The sequence below is a fragment of the Poecilia reticulata genome, chromosome 22 (genome assembly GCF_904066995.2).
Source record: "Poecilia reticulata chromosome 22, P_reticulata-male-v2, whole genome shotgun sequence".
Classification (NCBI taxonomy): domain Eukaryota; kingdom Metazoa; phylum Chordata; class Actinopteri; order Cyprinodontiformes; family Poeciliidae; genus Poecilia; species Poecilia reticulata.
Window position 1 is genome coordinate 18,331,657 of NC_088851.1, and position 19,461 is coordinate 18,351,117.

General features: G+C 39.5%; 1 protein-coding gene across 1 annotated transcript in view; it reads right to left on the reverse strand.

The window, feature by feature from the left end:
• LOC103458521 (KATNB1-like protein 1) overlaps positions 1-18,928 on the reverse strand; it is a 36,267-nt gene extending 17,339 nt beyond the window's left edge. The window contains exon 1 of the mRNA XM_008399391.3: positions 18,562-18,928. The gene's annotated coding sequence lies outside the window, so the exon portion shown is untranslated. The remainder of the gene's footprint in view (positions 1-18,561) is intronic.
• Positions 18,929-19,461: the final 533 nt, after the last annotated feature.

Genomic DNA, 19,461 nt, shown 5'->3' on the forward strand with positions numbered 1-19,461 from the left:
TAAAAATAAATAAAACAAAACAATGTATCTATATAAAAACTATGTAAAATCAGGCAAACCAATTGTGTCATGTGGAAAAGGCAGATCTAAAAAGGTGTGTTTTGAGTTCGGTTTTAAAATTTGATAATGACTTTATGTTTCTAAGGTATGGTGGTAATGAGTTCCAGAGTTGGGGAGCAGAGCGACTGAAAGCTCTGCTCCCCATGGTGGTGAGACGGGCAGAGGGGACAGTGACATGGATTGAGGAGGATGATCTGAGGGAGCGAGAGGGAATGGCAATATGAATAAGATTTGAAAGATATGGTGGGGAGAGATTGTAAAGGGCCTTGAAAGTGTACAGAAGAATTTTGTAATCTATGCGGAACTTGGTGGGCAGCCAGTGGAGTCTTTGCAGGACAGGAGTGATGTGGTGCATGGATGGGGTTTTGGTAATGATACGGGCAGCTGAATTCTGGACCAGTTGGAGCTTATGGAGAGATTTCTGGGTGAGACCAAACAGAAGGGAGTTGCAATAGTCCAGGCGTGATGTCACAAGACAGTGAACAAGGATGGCAGTGGAATGGGGAGTAAGGGAGGGGCGGAGGCGGTTGATGTTGCGTAGGTGAAAATAAGCCGAGCGGGTAATGTTATTAATGTGAGACTGGAAAGACAGGGTGCTGTCAAGGATGACACCCAGACTCTTTACCTGAGGGGAGGGAGAAACGGGACAGTTATCAATTACAAGACTGAAGCTTTTGATTTTGGCCAGAGTAGATTTGGTACCAATGAGAAGAACCTCTGTTTTATCACTGTTAAGCTGAAGCAGATTTGAGGAGAACCAGGATTTTATTTCAGTCAAGCAGTCAGTAAGCGAAGACGGTGGGAGGTTGGAGGCGGGCTTACTGGAAACATAGAGCTGGGTGTCATCCGCATAACAGTGGAAATCAATGCCATACTTGCGAAAAATATTGCCAAGGGGAAGGAGATAAATAATGAAGAGAAGGGGCCCTAAGACAGATCCCTGTGGAACTCCTGATGTGACAGAGGAAGGCTGGGAAGAGAAGGTTTTGATCCGAATGAACTGAGTGCGGCCAGAGAGATATGATTTAAACCAGTTTAGAGGAGTCTGAGTGATACCAATAGAGGAAAGTCTGTTGAGTAGGGTGGTATGGCAGATAGTGTCAAACGCTGCACTCAAATCAAGTAGGATGAGAATGGACAGCAAGCCGGAGTCAGCTGCCATAAGGAGGTCATTGGTGATTTTTATGAGAGCTGTTTCTGTACTGTGGAGGGGACGAAAACCAGACTGAAACAGTTCATACAGGTTATTGTTGGATAAATGTAAGGGACGCTTATGCCTCGTCCTAAGTGAAATATGCATGGCACCATTTTTGCTAAGTTGGTATGAATTTCTAATAACAGTTAGCTGATTCTGATGAGTACTGGCATGAAATCAGTATAGATCTGCACGTCTGTGTTTTCAGCTGTGGAGCTGTCCATTAGCGCCAGAGAGCAATCGCGTCTGCAAAATTATGTTGACACAGCGTAGTGTATATATACACGCGCACACACACAAAACCAATGATCTGTTAACACGACACACTTGAGTTGACATACATCACAGTATTTGGACATTTTTAGCTAAAGCACATGCTGCATTATGAGAGTCTGTACTGTATCTTCAACCGCAAAAGAAAACACTGCACAAATTGCAGTTTTTCATGGCAATGATGGAACAAAACATGAAATCCTACAGCAGTTTGCACAATGTGTCAAAACAACTTCAGAAGCTCGACGTTTTTGTCGAAAATACAGGAGTCAAACATCAGAGCCACGTCTGTAACTAACCACAGATTTGTTGAACTTTCCTCTGATGTTAACATCCTGCAGCGCAGCGGTCTGGATGGAGAAAAAGACGCAAGTAATCACACCTCATACTGAAAGATTTCTGCTGTGCGTTCCCAGTGTATGATTATGGAAGGGTTTTTGTTTTTTTTTTGCAGACAAAAACCTGTCCTCGTGTGTATCTAACCTCTGCCCTGTGCCTGCCTCATATTGTTGCACCACACTGAGTGAGGGAGTTGAGGAACAAGAGGCTGCACCGGCCAGACAGGAGCTGATGATGAACTAGAGGACGGAGCTGCAGATGATTTTATATCCCACACAAGGTTTTACATGTAGTTTAATTTGTGTCTACTTGAGAACACCCTGTTCCAGATGTTTTCTTTGCCCTCTACACGGCTTGTGGCAACCCCAAGACATGTATTTTTCTTCAATGGCTTTATTGCCACTGATTTAACTGATTTATAAAAGCCAGATGTGTTGAGTGCATGACTACTTCATGCCATCTCAACATTCCCCCTCAGGAACTGTGGATCTCTTCAGCAATTTACCTAATTGCCTTTAATGCTATCGTTGCTAATTTGTCAGTTTTGGTGGATGGCTATGTCTTGGTAGGTTTGCAATTACGCAGAACTTCATATAACGTAACCCTGCTTTAAATTTCTCATTATAATCCCAGATCTGTTTGGCGTACTCCTTCATCACGATGAAACTCTTTGTTAATTTACACTGAACTGAATTGAACCATGCTGTTATAACGCAGATATAATCATGTGTTTAAACACCATTCAGAGGTGAAGGAACTGTGTGACGTTTGACTGGAATTTGCCCTGCAACTTGGAGAAAAACAGCTTTTATTGACTTTCTCCAGATCTTTTCTTTTCAAAATCGTCTGAAAAATGATTTCTACCGTCACATTTAGAGCTAATAATAAATTCCAGCTGTGTTTCTGAATGAAACCTACGATTAATGAGCTCTGCGAGGACCACGGATTTCTCTTTTCTTTCTTGAATCATTTGAATACATTTTTGTGTGCTGCACTCAACAAACAAACTGTCTCAGAGTACACTAGAGGCTTCTCTGTGGCATTTCTCTCCATGGGTGATCAAGAGGCGGCACTTGATCCCGGTGTTAACCTGAGAGCACCGGAGATGTGTGTGATGTATTAACGCAGCCAGATGCTGGTTCTTGGGGATATTTAATCAGTCCAGAGGCTCACTACTTTTCCAGAAGCAAAGCACTGCTATTAAGCAGCCTCAGACCACCACCAAGACAAAACAGCCAAGTACAGTCTGCCCCGGCACGTCGCTCCACATTCTTACCATAATTCCACTTTCAACATCAACACCGCAGTGACTTACAGGGTCTCGCAACACAGCTTCAACAGAACCGGAATGCTACAGCATATTACCTCTAAAAAAAAACTACACAAACTGTAATATGACGTGATATGGATTAAATATGTTTTCTGTATAAATAATATAACTTATAATGAATCAAACAGGCTTTTTGGTTGAATGTGAAATTTTTAAGGGACATGGGAGTTCAGGCTGCCTGAGATAACAGAGTCGAAATTTGATGGATCCTCTCTGATAAACCACTTTTAGGGATCCAGACAGTGTGTGTACTGTCTCCACTGAGCACACGAGGGTGTGAGATTTGTCAGCATAACACGGAGACATGTCTGCGTGTAAAATCCAAACAGTGGGTTGATGTCTTATGACAAATTAAGTTAAGGTCACATGTCAAAATCAGCTTAAATATTTATATATAAATATGTTTAAATATAGTTTCAGATGGTAACACAAAGACCTTTTTGTGATTTCTCATGTTAAACACTGCAGCCCAAGCGTGACCTGTTTAAATCTCCAAAGCCAGATGTATGTTCTTCCAACAGAGTAGTCAGAGATAGGCACATGCTCATTAGCACCGTCAGCAAGCTCATGATTTACTTTAAATGTTTTCCTTTCACATGTGGTCTTGGTATCACAGAGTCACATGCTACTGAAGAAAAATAACAGATCATTTCAGTAATTTAATCCTAAATGAAGCTAATACATAGGGTTTTTACAAACACTTTTATTTCTAATTTTTTTCACTAATAGCAGGTAAACTTAATTAATCTCAGATATTAATCAGTTCCTGGAGTATTTTTAATAGTCAGTTCTCTATCCATATACTTCTTTTTTTTAATTTAGAGCTGAATGTGCATTAGCATATTTGTTCTTCAGATTAGTTTGGTTTTTGACTCTTATTTCTAATTAGCTTGAGTCACAACGAATTAAATGATTTGTTCTATTTCTAATTCTGACAGATTTTCCTATAATTATCTTTGATTAATCCTAAATAAATGTCATTCCTTGCTTCTCTCTTTCTGTGATAATGATCGCTCAGTGTATTGGTATTTCATTAATCTTTTCTATCTTGAGTATGAGAAGTTGCAAGAATGATTATGGGGTAGATTTAATTATCTGCACTAATATAGGCTATCCATTTTGTAAATATTCACTAATGATTGAAGTTTTATCCCAATGGAAGTTGCAAAAACATCTGTACACAATGTAACACTAAGCAACGGTAAAAGAGAAAACATTTAAAGCACATCATTAATAACAGAAACGAGAACAGAAACGTCAGTCGTTGGTCTATTTCAGGACTTTGATACGTCAGACAAAACAAATTGGTTACAACCGACTTAATGTCAGGAAAAACAATCTCCTGCTGATCATTTACAGATGGTAAAGTTCCCAAAAACCTCCGAACACCAGCGTACAAACTCAGCTCAGAGCTTCCAATCACCAGCAGTTTTGTCTCTGCATCCATCCATCCTGATGAGTAATGTGGTAATTTATTTGGCAGCTCTTGAATTACTGCAAGTTGAGCAAAGCAATAACTCTAGCTATCAGGGGCCCCATCGCCTAAATCCTCCAATTCACCAGCGACAGGAGTTGCAATCTTAAATCTTCAGCTCCTAGTCTCCTGGGAATGCTATACTATTTTCCCCTATACATGTCAATTATTAATTCTGTTTTTATTTGTTCCACTTATCGAGACGTCAACAAACCTGACATGAGCATTTTCCATTTGCCAGTCATAAAACCAGTGGGATTTCAAACTCATGTGCTCAGGAACCAGGCTAGTTAATGCTAATGAAAGAGGTCAACATGAACCTATTTGTACAGAAGTGATGTTTGTAGTGGGGGTTAGTTAATTTATTCTTGCAGCTATGAAAATGAAATATGCACTCAAAACCATTTAAAATTGTGAGGTCGGAGCTGGCATCAAACCTCCCAACTTTCCATGCTGGATTTCAAACCTCAGCGGAAATTTCTCATGCTTTTGATGACATGGAAACTTTAGATTACACACTCCGAATGCAAATGAGTATCTGTCGTGTGTGTTAAAGCTGCAGAATGTAAATTTTATTAAAAATATATCTTTTTAACATATTTGTTAAAACTATCACCATGTCGTGATAGTATGTTGAGACAGATGATCTTTTATTGCGCTCCTCCACCTCCTTCCTGAGCTACTATTCTTGAGAAACGCACTGCTCCCGACCAAAAGCAACCAATCAGAGCAAAGAGGAGGGTCTTAGTGCTGTCAGTCAACTTCATGAATGTGGTGCCAAATGTGCTCAACTTACCATTACAGGAAAACCGTTTATTCGTCATCGTCCATGACCATGCTAACTAGCCTTAGCATTCATAACAACCTTTGTTTGTTGGGAGAAGCTGCACTGTAGCATAGAGCTAAGAGAGCTAGGGGGGGAAAGGGCGAGGGATGAGCTGCACATGCATGTGCGTTATTGATCTCTCTCGTTCTGATTGGTTGTTTCCATTTAGCACTGGGAACACTGGGAGAAGGCAAACGAACTCAATTTTTCCCAGATTATCTGTCTCACACTATGCTGTCGCAACATAGTAACAAATTTAACAAATAGGTAAAAAAATAGATTTTTTGCCAAAGTTATGTACTGTAGCTTAAAGAGACACATGATCTCGGCTAACTTTTTGTCACATTTTGGGTTCAAAGCATATCTGCATCTGAGTCAAACTCTAATTAATTTACTTTAACACTCTCTCTCATTAACTGGAAGTACTGCATAGTTATGAGAAATTATACAAAAGAGCTGCATTCCTGCAAAGTTTGGCATTACATATGAAATCCCAGTGTCCAGTTTGGTGTTGTAACCAAGGCCAATTTTGCCTGGATGTGACGCATGCCAGGCAGTCAGTCTGTCTCATTTAACTTTGAATACAATTATGTTCTCACACTTGGTTCCAAGCAAAAGTGAGAGCCTTTCATTGTTGAGAGTTCTGCTGACAGTATAATGTACTTGTTGAACCTTTACTCTCTGCCAGATTAATATTTATAGGGGAGCTCTGACTTTGCTACAGTCAGAGCTCAGCAATAGGTTTTTAGTCTGCGCAAATAAAAGTTGCATTAAAAAGTTTTCAACTTGCAAAATCCTTCAAAGATCAGATTTGTGAAACTTTTCAAATGGGAATGTGATGACAGAATGTCTTTTGAAAATATCCATACCAATTGGATTTTGTAAAATTTACTTACAGCACAACAACAGACTTTAGTGTATGTTATCTGAATCTTGTATGACAGAACAACACAACGTACTTGATAATTGTAAAGTGGAAAGACTCATTTTTTCAAACATGTGGCCAATCAATACGTTCTATTGTTTGCTGCAATTACAATTGAAAGACCTTTGGGAAATGTCACTAGGACCGTTGCTCATCTCAAGACTAAAGCACATAACTTAAATTATGTAGTGGTTAACTTAAGCTCAGTCCTATTAGATGGCAGTGTATGTCAGTTTTGAAGTCTCACCACTAACTATGGATATAGGAAGACATGCAGGCTATTGTAAGATATGAACATAGTTTGATCCAAACCATTTGATATAGATCGTTTTTGTTGTATCTAAAAATTGAACTAAACATATCACTTTAATTACATGCATTAGTGCAACATTTGAACATATTTTCAAGTGCACTTTATGCACCCTCTTTGCCGCAGGTCAGTGACATAAGTGCTTCTACTTAAGTAAAGAAAAAGATACAAACCAGCTGTTTCTGTCCCCAAAGTCAGATTTCAGCCTGAATAGCCAATCATATGCTGGGTGAAGGTATTCAGAGTTGTTTTTGAAAGATCATTCAGGACCTTTTTAGTGACTGAAAGAGGGTTCTTTAATGTTTATGGAGAGCACAGAGATCCAATTCAATGGGTAAAATACACGTTGTGCCATGGAAGGAAAAAAAAAAAAACATCTCCAGTCTTTGGTCGGGCTATAAGTGACTGACAACAAAAACAGATGGTTTGAATCACAGAGTGCAAAGTATTCTGAGAATCTGTCCAGCAGGTGGTTTTCCCATAAGAAGACGCTGATGTTCTGAGCCGAGGACATGCTGCTACTGGACACAGACAGACAGGTATGTCCTCTGTCTAGAAAAAACAGGAAACATTATGTCTCTATACGTAGACTACATGAGCCAATACAATAATGTACTTGACTCTCATGGTGAGGTTTTCGTCCTACTATATTAATCATGTTTGTAGAGCTCAAACAAATGCAGTAGGCAGAACATGAAAGAGCAGAACATGAAAGAGCAAAGGTTGCCGAAAGAATTTTGTGGGGAACAATAGCTGCGTTTCCATTAAAATTGTGCACAAAACTGTTAATACTCCCTTAAAGTCAAAGAACAATTTTGCAATTGCTGTGTTCCAATTCACTAAGAAACACATATAAAAAACGTAAATAAGTCTGTTCACGCAATCTCCTTAAAAAACATGCAGCACCATCCTCCCAACACTTTTTGCCGTCTTTTCCACCAGTAGTAACATCCGGTTGTTGATCACATGGTGAGGAGAAAGTGTTTCCATTGCAGTTTTGCGAAATACACTAATTTCCATACAGACAAAAAAAAACACCTCATCCCAGTACAAAAAACTTTTGATCCAAAGTCGTGTTTTTATCAAATTTGCCTCATTTCCATTAAGCTAATTTACTTTTGTAATTCCAATTTATGTGATTTTACGCTCAGTGGATATGTAGCTTATGACGCAGGTGATAATATAAACATGGAGCAATCAAGGGGATGAGGAACAGCAAGGAGATGAATTACACAAGAAGGAGGACTAAATGACTAAATGATCAAAATACACATATAACACAGATGAAACCCAAACACTCCAGAAACGTGACAGAAACAGAGCAATATGGAAATACAAAAAAAGGAACAAAATTGATACCTACCAGAAAAGGTTGGATTGGTGATTTTTTTTAAGTGACAGTACAAACAGGTTAAAGTTGTTTTTCTGCTATTTGTTGCAGGCAACCAAGAGATAAGACAGATAACATGAACATAAATTTGACTGTTTACTCTCTCTCTATCTCAGTGAATTCGGCTGACCACCCATTAAACAGGCCAAGACACGAACTTAGCCAGAAGAAGCAAATCATCTCATGGCTGGGAGCTGGTTTTGTGTGGGCACTGGCCATCTGAGAATCTTGTTTAAACAGATCCAGGCTGAAAGACGTAATGACCATGCTGACAGCAGCCATGCGAGATGTCTACTGATGGCTGGTCTGTTGTGCGGCTTGGAGTCCTGCAGCTGAGGAGAGAAAGGAAGGGGATGTTGCGGTTCGCCGTCTCTTTAAGTGAGCTCCGTAAGAAAAGAAGCACATGAGCCTGACGTCAATATTTGTTCTCCCACCAAACTTGAACCAACAGAATATAGGATATACGGTCCTGTGGCAGCCTGCTGTGTTTTTCCTACCAGTTCAAATGTGTTCTAATGTCTGCTCTAATGTCGTCTCAATTAAGCCTCCACACGGAGACAGAGCACAGCTCAGACCTAAGACTTGGCCCGTGGACGCTGAATCAGGTAGTGGTAAGTTTGGACTCCATTCTGAATAAAATTATATATAATTTGAAATATATTTTTGCTGATGTGATTGATTCCCAAAGAGCCTGTGAGCTAATAGCACGTGCTTAAAGCGTGACCAGGAATGAAAATGCATGAATAGACAAAGAGATGTTGCATAATTTCAAAGAAACAGATGCCGTATTTAATGCTGTCTCAAGAACTAAAACAGCTGTCCAAAGCAAACAAGAGAAAAACTAGCTTTTTTAGACTCTTATAGTTTTTGGAGGTAGTCCATTTTTTAACCTCTTACAGAAACTATTTAGAGTTACTGTTTGGAAACCTACATAATCTGCTTTACAGATTTTAACATGTCCTTTGTGTAGATCCAGTCCCTGACCACATTCCCCAGGACTTATCCCTGCAGAAAATAACGCGCGTGGGATGTCCTCGAGTCGCAAAGCTTCTTTATCTTATTGAGACTTGATCTGCTGCTATGCTCTGATCTTGCTAGCTAAGACCAAGGCAAAAAAAAAGGCAGGGATCCAGATATCAAAAGATCTGAAGATGTTCCTCATCCCTTAACTGAGCTCCATAAAATTGCTTATCTTATTTATCCATAAAACCAAACTCCTCAGCAATCTTCTATACATGCTCAATCCTTGGAATGCAGCATACAGTCCGAGCACCCTTGGCCCTAAACCATGCATAACCCAGTATATGCATGGGTAAGAGACCAATGCTTAGTACTACCTATTTTAATAGTTCAAACATCAAATCTACTTTAATATGGATCAATATGCACACTGGAAACTATCTTGGGACTATATTGCAGAAAGTAATCTGCAGTCGTCCTTGGGGTACATCCAGTTAGCTTCCAGGAAAATGAATGGCTCTCCTGTATAGGCTGCCTTGCAAGCGCCAACCAATAGTGTGTCACGTAGCACTATGCCTAGTTATTTCAGCTCCCCTAGTTGCATTTTCTGTCAAATTATTTTAGATGTGCTCAATGAAAAAAATGTTTTAATTGGAGTCACATTCACAGAAACGTCTGTGAATATTGAAAAGGCAGGAGTCCACTTTATCTCAAGCTTTCAGGGAGTGAGAGGTTGGGCAATGCAGAGTGGAAGGCAAAGGATTCTTGAATTCTTAGAATTTGTAAAAGTTATTTGTAATTTCTCTTAAATGGAAGCATTCCCACTGACATGCTTCCACTTCAGCGGAAGCATTTCCGCCACCTAAGATGACAGACCATGTATCCATCAGAGAAGCAGCTAAGGGGTAACTGGAAGACGTTAATCTGCAAAAGAAAGCTCTCTGATCGGAAGTACAGGTGAAGGAAAAATGAAAACCATTAATTACCCTGAATAAACATCCCCATAGTGAAATTAGGTGTTGGCAGCATCATGCTGTGTGCATGCTTTTCCTTGGAAGAACAAGGAAACTACTAAATGAGTAACTTAACCAAGTTCTCCACACAGTACTATTCAGCTGAAGGAGCTGCAGAGGTAAAGCATTGGAAAACAGCTCCTTTCTCATCAGTTGAATAATTTCAATATAAAACTCAAATGTGTGACAAGAGAAAAGGCATGAAAGCATCAGTTTTAAGAAACCACTTTTCCCAGTAATGTAAGACTTCCAAGTTTAAAAACGTCAGCCAGTCTCCACATTTCAACTTTATAAAGAGCGAGATTAAACACCTCAGGAGAAAAGTTTTAGCTCTGTTTTTTGGTTGCAAATAAGGCGGCCCTTCTTCAAAGAAAGTCACAAATGAAAATGTTCCATTCTGTTATGAAAGTCTGTTTCGTTTTATCTCAAAGGTTCAATGAGCTTTTGTCCCAGACTCGGCAGTCTGCACCGTTATGATCCCCGCTTTCATAAGAATGCCTTCCAAGTAATGCAATGACTGGTTCCACGTTTGGGCATATGCCTGCAGTGGAGGAAGAAGTGGACTGACTGCCCAGCTGCCTTTAAGCACGTCATGTGGGATGCACATGAAAGACAAAGACAGGAGCTGCAAGAACACCAGAAGGCATTGCACAGCTAAACTGAGGCAGATAGAGAGGTAGGAAGCTATAAAGAAGTGAGGAGAGGGAAAAACAGCAGCTCAAAGTTTTCATCTCCCATATCCCCTCAATGTCTAAATTTAACTTTGACTGTCCCAGCTTGAAACTGGCACAAACTCAGCCAAGGGTTTAGCGTTAAGGTGAAATATTCCTCTTGCGTTTAGTTTGGTTCTTCCCGTCTTTGCTCTGTGGGTCCTCATAATCTGACTCCTCGTTGGTATGTAAACTATCACACACTGAGCTTGTTTTTGCTCTTCTCTCTCTACAAATGCACGTTCTTCACACCCAAATGTAAAGATCTCAATTTGCTTTTATCTATTTGTCCCAGCTTCAGTTGTTTCGACACTGAGAACACGCCGTACCCTGAGGAGAAAACATTTGCATTTGCGGGTTTTTGACTTCAAGCACGCTGAGCTGTGTCAGCGCGAATAAGTCACTTCTGACTTAACAAGTGTGTGGGCTCATCACCTCACAATTCTGTCAAGGCTACAGATGCGAAGCGGCCAGTGGCTCAGATTCCAGCCATTTCCACAGCTGTGATGGATCCAAACACAAGTCCTTCAGTCACCAGGCCCTTTGCAATGATTCACTGCGTAGGGCTGCGTGACTCAAAGATTTTTTTCCCTGCCCCCTTATGTCCTCCTTTGACTCCCATTGTCCTCCTTGGACTTGGACTTGCCATTTGACCTGCAGCCAACTTAGAGGCGCTTACTTAAGAGGTCAGCTGCAGGATTGTATACAGGATTTCTGCATAGCAACAGCCTGTGAACTCACAATCCAAAGGACACAAGCTAAAATGTTACGAAAAAAAGAATCCTTAGTAAATGGTTAGAAACAAGCAACTAGTTACCATTTGTTTAGCAATTTCATATACTCTTAATAGTGTAAGAAGAATAAATCACTCATGTATGCGCACAATGCTGTCAGGTCTAGTGGGAATCAACATGTGCAGCTTATTTCCTTTGGAAGGTAAAGAATTGGCTCTTTCATTAGGTGACAGAGAAAAAAAAAAACATTGAAATTTCTTCAAATTTGCCCAACAGAAAAATAAAAAAAAGATCCACAAGTTGGCAGTTCCAGCTGAAGTATCACACGGCACATGAGTCTGAGTGGGTGGGATCATAGTTGAGTGTTAAAGAGGACCAGATGATGGGACGAAGGTGTTTTCAGTCAGTGGGTTTCCGATCGCTGCTTTTTCTGGGAAAGGCGGGATGAGACAAAGGAGAGCTGCAGCTGTTTTCTGCTGCCACAAAGTTTTATTTATGTTCGTCTCAGCTCACACTGAGCACTAACTGACGGTGATTACGCAAGACTTGACTCTTCGGCTTGGGTCTCTTGCGGGTTGATATTTACCGACCTCTTTGGGTTTGCCACTGCATTGTGTTTTTTATGAAATGTGAACTGGTCCCCTAGACTGGGTGAGATGTAGCTGCAGCGCAATGATCTCAGAGTCTGGAAACCTAAGAGTTAGTCCTGAGTTTCCAGTGAGAAAAAATTATGTCCCAAGCGTGCGTAAAAAAAAAAAGATGCTTTTTTTTTGTGTTTCTCACCTCATAACCTTAAAATTTATTTCTCCTTTTCCTCTTTTCTTTTCTAACCCAAGATCACAATAAAAGCAGTCTGTGTAGTTGAATGAGAAGGAAAGGTTCTCTGGCCTCTGTACAGAGGCATGGTGTCATTTAGGCCTGGAAGACCAACGGAACAGAGCAGCAAAGGAAAGGAAATTTTACTTCTGCACCACATAGTCCCACGAGACACTTTAAATAGGTCACAATAGTGCTGTTAGTCAACAACAGACACAGTACTGCTCATCAACAACTGCTCTTATTGAGGATCTCAATCCAAACAACCTGAGTCAAAAGATTCCCTTGGAAAAAATCCACCTTGCTCCAGTTATACAGAAAAAACTAACTCATCTCAAAGCATTCTCAGGCCACAAGGAACATATAGTCCCTGCAGCCTTTTCTCCAGAGCTAACTTCCAGAGGAAGGCGTCTGATCAGGTGTGCAAATCAACTTTATGGTGGCGCTCCACGCTTAGCTCCCCCAAAATGACGGAGCTCCTGACCCTGTTGTTGAGCCACCCTGCAGGGGAACCAGATGATAAAACCTCGTATCCAGAATGTCTGGCAACTCTCGCTGGAATAAAAGTATTTGCATAATGTCTGCTTCCTGGCAGAGTTATTGATAGTTTTAGATTTGGTGCCAACCCTTCAGGATCGACTCAAGTGGAAACTGGGAGTAAGAACTTCTGGTTCAACATCATTGCATGACCTCACACATGGACTTTGGGAAGAATGGTCAAAAAAATGAACACAGTTCATAAGCTTCCTCAGAAACGTTAAAGCTTGTGAGAGCTGCAAAAGGTGAGCTGACATGATATACCCAAGATTTGAGAAAGGAATTTACTTAGTTGTACAATTAAAAGTAACTGTGTATTTATTGGCCTTATTTAGTAATGTTAAGGGCAGATTGTTATTTTGGAATAAAGTGAGGCGTGGTGCTTCCCCCTCTGTATCATCATTGGGAAACAACAAACGTGTTGACAAGTTTCTGCCTTTATGTGCTGTCCTCCATCTGCATGGCATGGTAACTAGTCACCACTGACAGGTTTAGACCATAATCACTGTAGTTTAAAAAAGCCTTTCCTGAAATTGCTTGGATCTTGAATTGTCAAACATTTAGTGGTTTCGTTTTTATCTTAACACAGTTATCCTTGGTTCAGCTTGTGGTGCATGTCTTCCCTTTCTCTTTTCTGTCACATTTCTGTTTAATAAAGGGCACTGGTGCCAAAAATCTTTTTTTTTTTTTTTTTTACTTTCCTTTCTTAAAGCATGTTAATCACCATGGCATAATTGGTTTTAAACACTTAAAATACTATTAATATTTTTGATATTCATGTCATGGAAGGATTGTTTGAATGACTGTACCTCTAAAATTTGCACAGGTAAAAATCTATTTTTGAGAACAAAGTGATCTATTGTCATTCAGAGTGAGCCCTGCTAATATTTCATTTATACTTTTTTTTTTCCCTACAGGAAATGTGAGATACAATCAGCTAATCTGTCCTTTCAGCCTTTACATCAATGTCAACCTTTTTCAGGTAACACCACGCACTGTTGTGTCTCACCAGAGTCAAGAGATTATCTCCAGAAACAGCAATCAATGTAGAGATTTTAATTTGCAATATTGAAATCAAAACTCATGTCCGTCTTCCCACTGGTCATCTTTTCTAAAGCCATAAACGAGACAAGAAGAAGTGCAGCGAAAGCTTCTTGATCATGTCACGCCTGGAAAACCAAACAGGTGGGGAAAAAAAGCAAAGATGGTCTTCCTTCTCTCTTGCTCTCCAAAAATCCAGGTGTTTTGTTTTCGACCAACCCTCGTGGAAAAACATCAAGGAAAGTAAACTGACAGTAGGGTGATGACAGATCCAGCTCCCATCTCCAACGCTTTTAGTATTTGGTCAAAACAGAAGGGACAGGAGATTCCATGGCGACTCCTCAAGATAAACAACATTCTGCACGGCACCTCCCTTTTCAGGAAAACATAGTGAGGCGTGGACCCGCCTGTCCGTTCCTGCCAGTGGAATGGTGAAAACTAAACACCTCGGTTTAAACATTTAATAACAAAATTCACTCATCTGTAATAAACAGTTCAGGCTGAAACAGAGGCCTTCGTGTTCTACGTCTGACACAGTTTTTTTTTTTTTCCCAACATTTTCTTTGGTGTTAAATTTTCTCTGTTTTTGCTCGAAATGTTCTGTTACCTCTTTGTGTTGCTGTCAGTCTCGGACAGGATTCTCTTGCGAAACAGACATTTAATCTCAATAGGATTTTTTTCTGGTGAAATAAATGTTAAGTAAATAAAAAAATAAACACATGTCAAAATGAAGTTGTGCAGGTGTATTTCGTCAACATCTTTCATTTCTAGGGCAGTGCAGCTGGCTTCCAAACACAAACGCGACCGGAATCGCAGTTCAGTTCAACCACAAGGGCGTCTGTGAGCTCTGGCGGAAACGCAAGGCTTGTTGTCAGACGGTCAGTTGAAGGGGTGTCTGTGGTGGGCCTGCTTGCTCTGATTGTGGTTCTGGTGACACAACCACCACGGTGTCTGTGTTTGCAGCTAAAACCCAAAGCAAATACATTGGATGGGAAAATGGGAGCAGATTATAAACAGGTATTTCTGTGTTTATTTGATTAACTGGGTCAAGAGACGTAGTTCACATATTTCCAAATGTATTTCATGTTTGGCTCCACCATCAACTTAAGTGGGATTCACACTTTAGGATGGAAGATTTCAGGGGGGTTTAAACACAAACTAGGAAAACATTGCAATAACAGTATCTCTGAGTAATCCATCTCATCTTCGTCAGCCATGTTTTTTCTCCATTTCTATTCAGTTTAAGATAAGTCCAAGTCAAATCCAACTTCAGTTCTAATCAATCCGTTTCATTACAGTATTTCCAAACCACTTAATTTGCAATATCATTAAAGTCAGCTAATCATATAGCACCATTTCAGACTTTGTTCAGAAGCCCAAATCAATGTTTATCCCATTTTATAGATTATTTTTCAGATTATAATGTATTTATATAAAGGAATCCTAAATCAAACACGCAGTTATTTTAAAGTCACGGTGTCAGTTATTAAATTTGAATTAAAAAAAAAACACATCTGATTGTTCTTCCTCTGACATGTAGTTACTTCAAAAATAATTATTCAAGTAGAAATAAAAAGTATGGTGCTGTATAACTACTTATACTACTTTGTTAAAAAAAAAGTTACTGAAGTAACGTTAACTGAGTTAACGTTGCAAGTTACTACCCACCTCTAACAATTGCCGACCATGGGACAATTAATAAACACTGAACAGAAGAGAATCGGTAAAGCCACACTAAATACACTTTTAAGTATGGAAAATCTCACTAGTTCTTTGCTGTCCCTACCTAATGTTCAAATAAGGCATGCACACAACAAATTCAGTTGCTCAAATAAAAACCTGATCTTCCTTTATGTTTTTCTCACGAGCATCGTTTTGTCTTGGCAGAAAATATATCCATAAAAGGACAAAGGGGAAGTAATGTCGCTGCTGTGCAATGATTTGGCTGCAGGCCTCTGGTGGAATCCTGGGTGATACTGGTGATGACGGAGACCAGCTGCTGACTCAGTGAGTCATTTTTACCTCTACAGGGAGCAGGAGAGAAGGAAATGCGAGGGCAGCAGCTCCCGCCCAGACGAAGACCAGACGCAGCCTGCTCCAGCCGGACATAACACTTTACTTAACAGTTAATAAGTTCATAGCGTCAGTTTATACTGTCCACTACCTCTGGCCAGCGCCGCGATTGTGTTGCAATGCATTCTCTTCATTTCTAAACAAAATCAGGTTACGCAGTTTTCCAACAAGAATTAATCTTCAATTATAACAACAGTCGGTGAAGGAAAAGTTATAACTTTCATTGCAGTCTGTAGTATTGTGACCTTTTAAATCATGAGTTAACGGAGCTGCAGCCATCCTGACGGAAATTTATAGATGCATAAAATTAAAGGAGGTCAATGCATTCTAAACGTCATAAAAAGGCAAAGTTTTCCAGCTACAATGTTTTTCAACACTTTTCACATCCTTTAAGCCTTTTAACATTTTGTCTCATTGCAACCACAGACCTCAACAGAATTTATTGGGTTTTTAAGTAATGAACCGACACAAATTAGCTCATTAAACTGGAAGGAAAATAATACATTGTTAATGAATTAACAGTAACAACCGGAAAATGTGACATATTTGCATCCAGCTCCTTTTTCTCTAATACCCCTAAATGAAATTCACCACAGTGACCTGCTGTAAAATTATAAATGGACTGAACTTATATAGCAATTATCCAGTCATTTTGACCACTCAAAGCGCTAGAGTCACATTCATCCATTCGCACTCACACACACACGCACACACACACATTTATATCCCGATACACCTATACGAAGTTAGAAGCATTCTAATTTATATGGAGTCAGTCTGTGTGTTATTTTATTTAAGAACATTAGTGAAGAAACAGCATCACAGGAAACTGGTCAGGGTCAGTTCTGGAGAACTTTAAAGTAGGGTTAGACTTGAAAAAACCCGCAAGCTTTAAAAGCTCTCACAGAGAATTGTTCAATCCATCATCCCAAAAGAATATGACACGACTGCAAAACTAGAGATACGACTGTCCACCAAAACCCACACAATGGGCAATTCTTCAGGTTATTCTGTGGGAACTGCAGAGATCCACAGCTCAGATAGCTATTAGTCATTCACTCTGCCGATCTGGACTTTAAGAAACAGTGACAAAAAAAAAAAGCCACTGCTGAAAGAAAGCCATAAAAAGTCACGTTTTCACTTTGTCACAAGCCATGAGGAGGACACAACAAACATGTGGATGAAGGTGCTCTGGTCAGTTTGAACTTTTTGTTCCTGCTTGTGCTTTGTGTGGAGGAAAACTCACACTGTACTCCAGTTTGAACATACCATCCAACATGGTGAAACATAGCGGCGATACGATGCTGGGGGTATTTGCTTTATTTATTTTTTTCAGGGACAACCATTCACAGTTGATCAGATTTAGGATGGAGCTTTATGCAGCAGATTCTGGAAGAAAATCTGTTATGATGTCCTTTTTGCTGGTCAATCACATGAAATCTAAATAAAGTACTGTACGTTCAATTTTTTTGTTGTAATGTGACAAAATGTGAAGAGGTTTAAGAGATATGGATACTTTTGCATGGCATTGTGAAAAGAGCAAAGATCTTATTTTTTTTAGATTTGGCTTTTACTACATTTTGAAATAGGTAGAGAATGAGCAGGGTTTATTATTCCAATTTTAAATTGTCTTTGAATCATGAGAAACCACTATGAAATGCAAATAAGACAGCTCAGCTTCATCTCAAATTTTATGTCTTTTTGTGGAAATCTGAAAAGTGATGAAAAAGAGAGGAGAGATCATTTTATGACCCTTTCGAAAACTTTTGATGAAAGGAGCTAACTTATTAAAAACGCAGGAACTTCCATCATTGTGAGAAGAATTTATAAAAAACGTACAAACGTTAAATACCACAAATTTGAAATTACACGGAGTATAATGTCAGATATTAATTAAATCCTCTAAGAGATGTGCTCTACTGACTAAAGCTGAATGGAAGCAAAAGCTCAAACTCTCACACTAAAAAAATGTGTCGTGAATTTGATACAGATATCTCTTCTCCTGTAAGTCTGAACAAATCCTTAAGATCTATTATTTATTGCATTTTCAGAAAGTTTACACCAGATGTTTCGCTTGCCAGTGCAAAAGTTGCAGACCATCATCTGCAATAAATTGACGAGGGGACATCTGAGTATGCGTGACAAGAATTCAGCTGATAAGTCTTGTCCTCATGTGCTTTACATGGTTTCTGCCCCACAACAAACAGATGAAAAACGGTGATTAGAGACTTGATGTCTTCCAACTACAAGAACAAGATCATTCAATAAGTTAATCATCCATCTTACTCATCACAAAGAAATGTCTTTGTAGTTCAGTGGTACATCTCCAGCAGCTACAGATACAAAGAACCACATGTACGACTTCACTTGAACAACTATCAATCATTCTGTTAGTAGAAAATCTTTTAAAAATCTCTTAATTGCTTTTAGTCTCATGGATGGAAACGACTGAATAGATCCAGACACCCAGCTATCTATGGAAAGAGGGATGCAAAAGAAACACAAAAGCGCAAAGACACATTCTGAAATCAAAGAAAGTTCGCAAACATACATACCATTTCCGCCTGGGCGACTATGTGAAGGTTTGCAATGACAGTGCTGCTTTAGCCTTTTATGGAAGCTCCTATGCTGCTGGTGATGATGTCTCGCTTTGAGGGGCGAAGGCTGACAAAATGTCAGGAAAACAGTATTTACTTACATAAGGAACTTTGTAATGACTAAGTGTGTTTGCTGAAGTCTTAAACGTTGAGCCGTGCAGGATTTGTCCTTGGAGGTGGCTGGAATGTTTGGTATGGCTGTTGGTACCACCAGCATGCAAACCTGAACAATCCACTGACTGTTAATCCACCAGAGAACAAACAGGCTGCTGTTGTTTGAAGCAAGATGCAGTATGTACAATGCGTCCCTAATTTCAAACATAAAGAGAAACAGACACATGAAGAATACCAGAATGTACTTATTTCACTGAAGAAATTAAAGTGTTTTGCAAAAGTATGCCAAACCCTTTGAACATCCTTTTACTTTGCTATGTTACAATCACAAATGACAATTTAACTAGATTAGTGAAATCAAAACAAAGTGTTGTATAAATGTGAACTGGAGGGATGAGAAAACATGGTTTTGTTTGTCTCTTGAGAATCAACTTTTGATGTGAGTCCAGTTGCGCGTCTTTTGACGAATGTCTTTACCATCTTCGCAAATTTAAACACCGAACCATTTGCCCATTCTTCTTTGCAAATAGCTCAAGTCTCAAGTAGTTAATAGTCAGATTAGAAAGAGTCTTTTTAGATGTAATTTTCCACTCTAACAAATTGCTAAAGGTGTTTAGGTCTGAACTTTTACTGGCCCATTTTAAAACATTGTTTTAACCCTTTAAAATCCAGATAAAACACATTGAATTTTGAGGATGTAATGAGACAAATTGTGGAGAAATTCTGGAGTTTTGCCATTTAGCT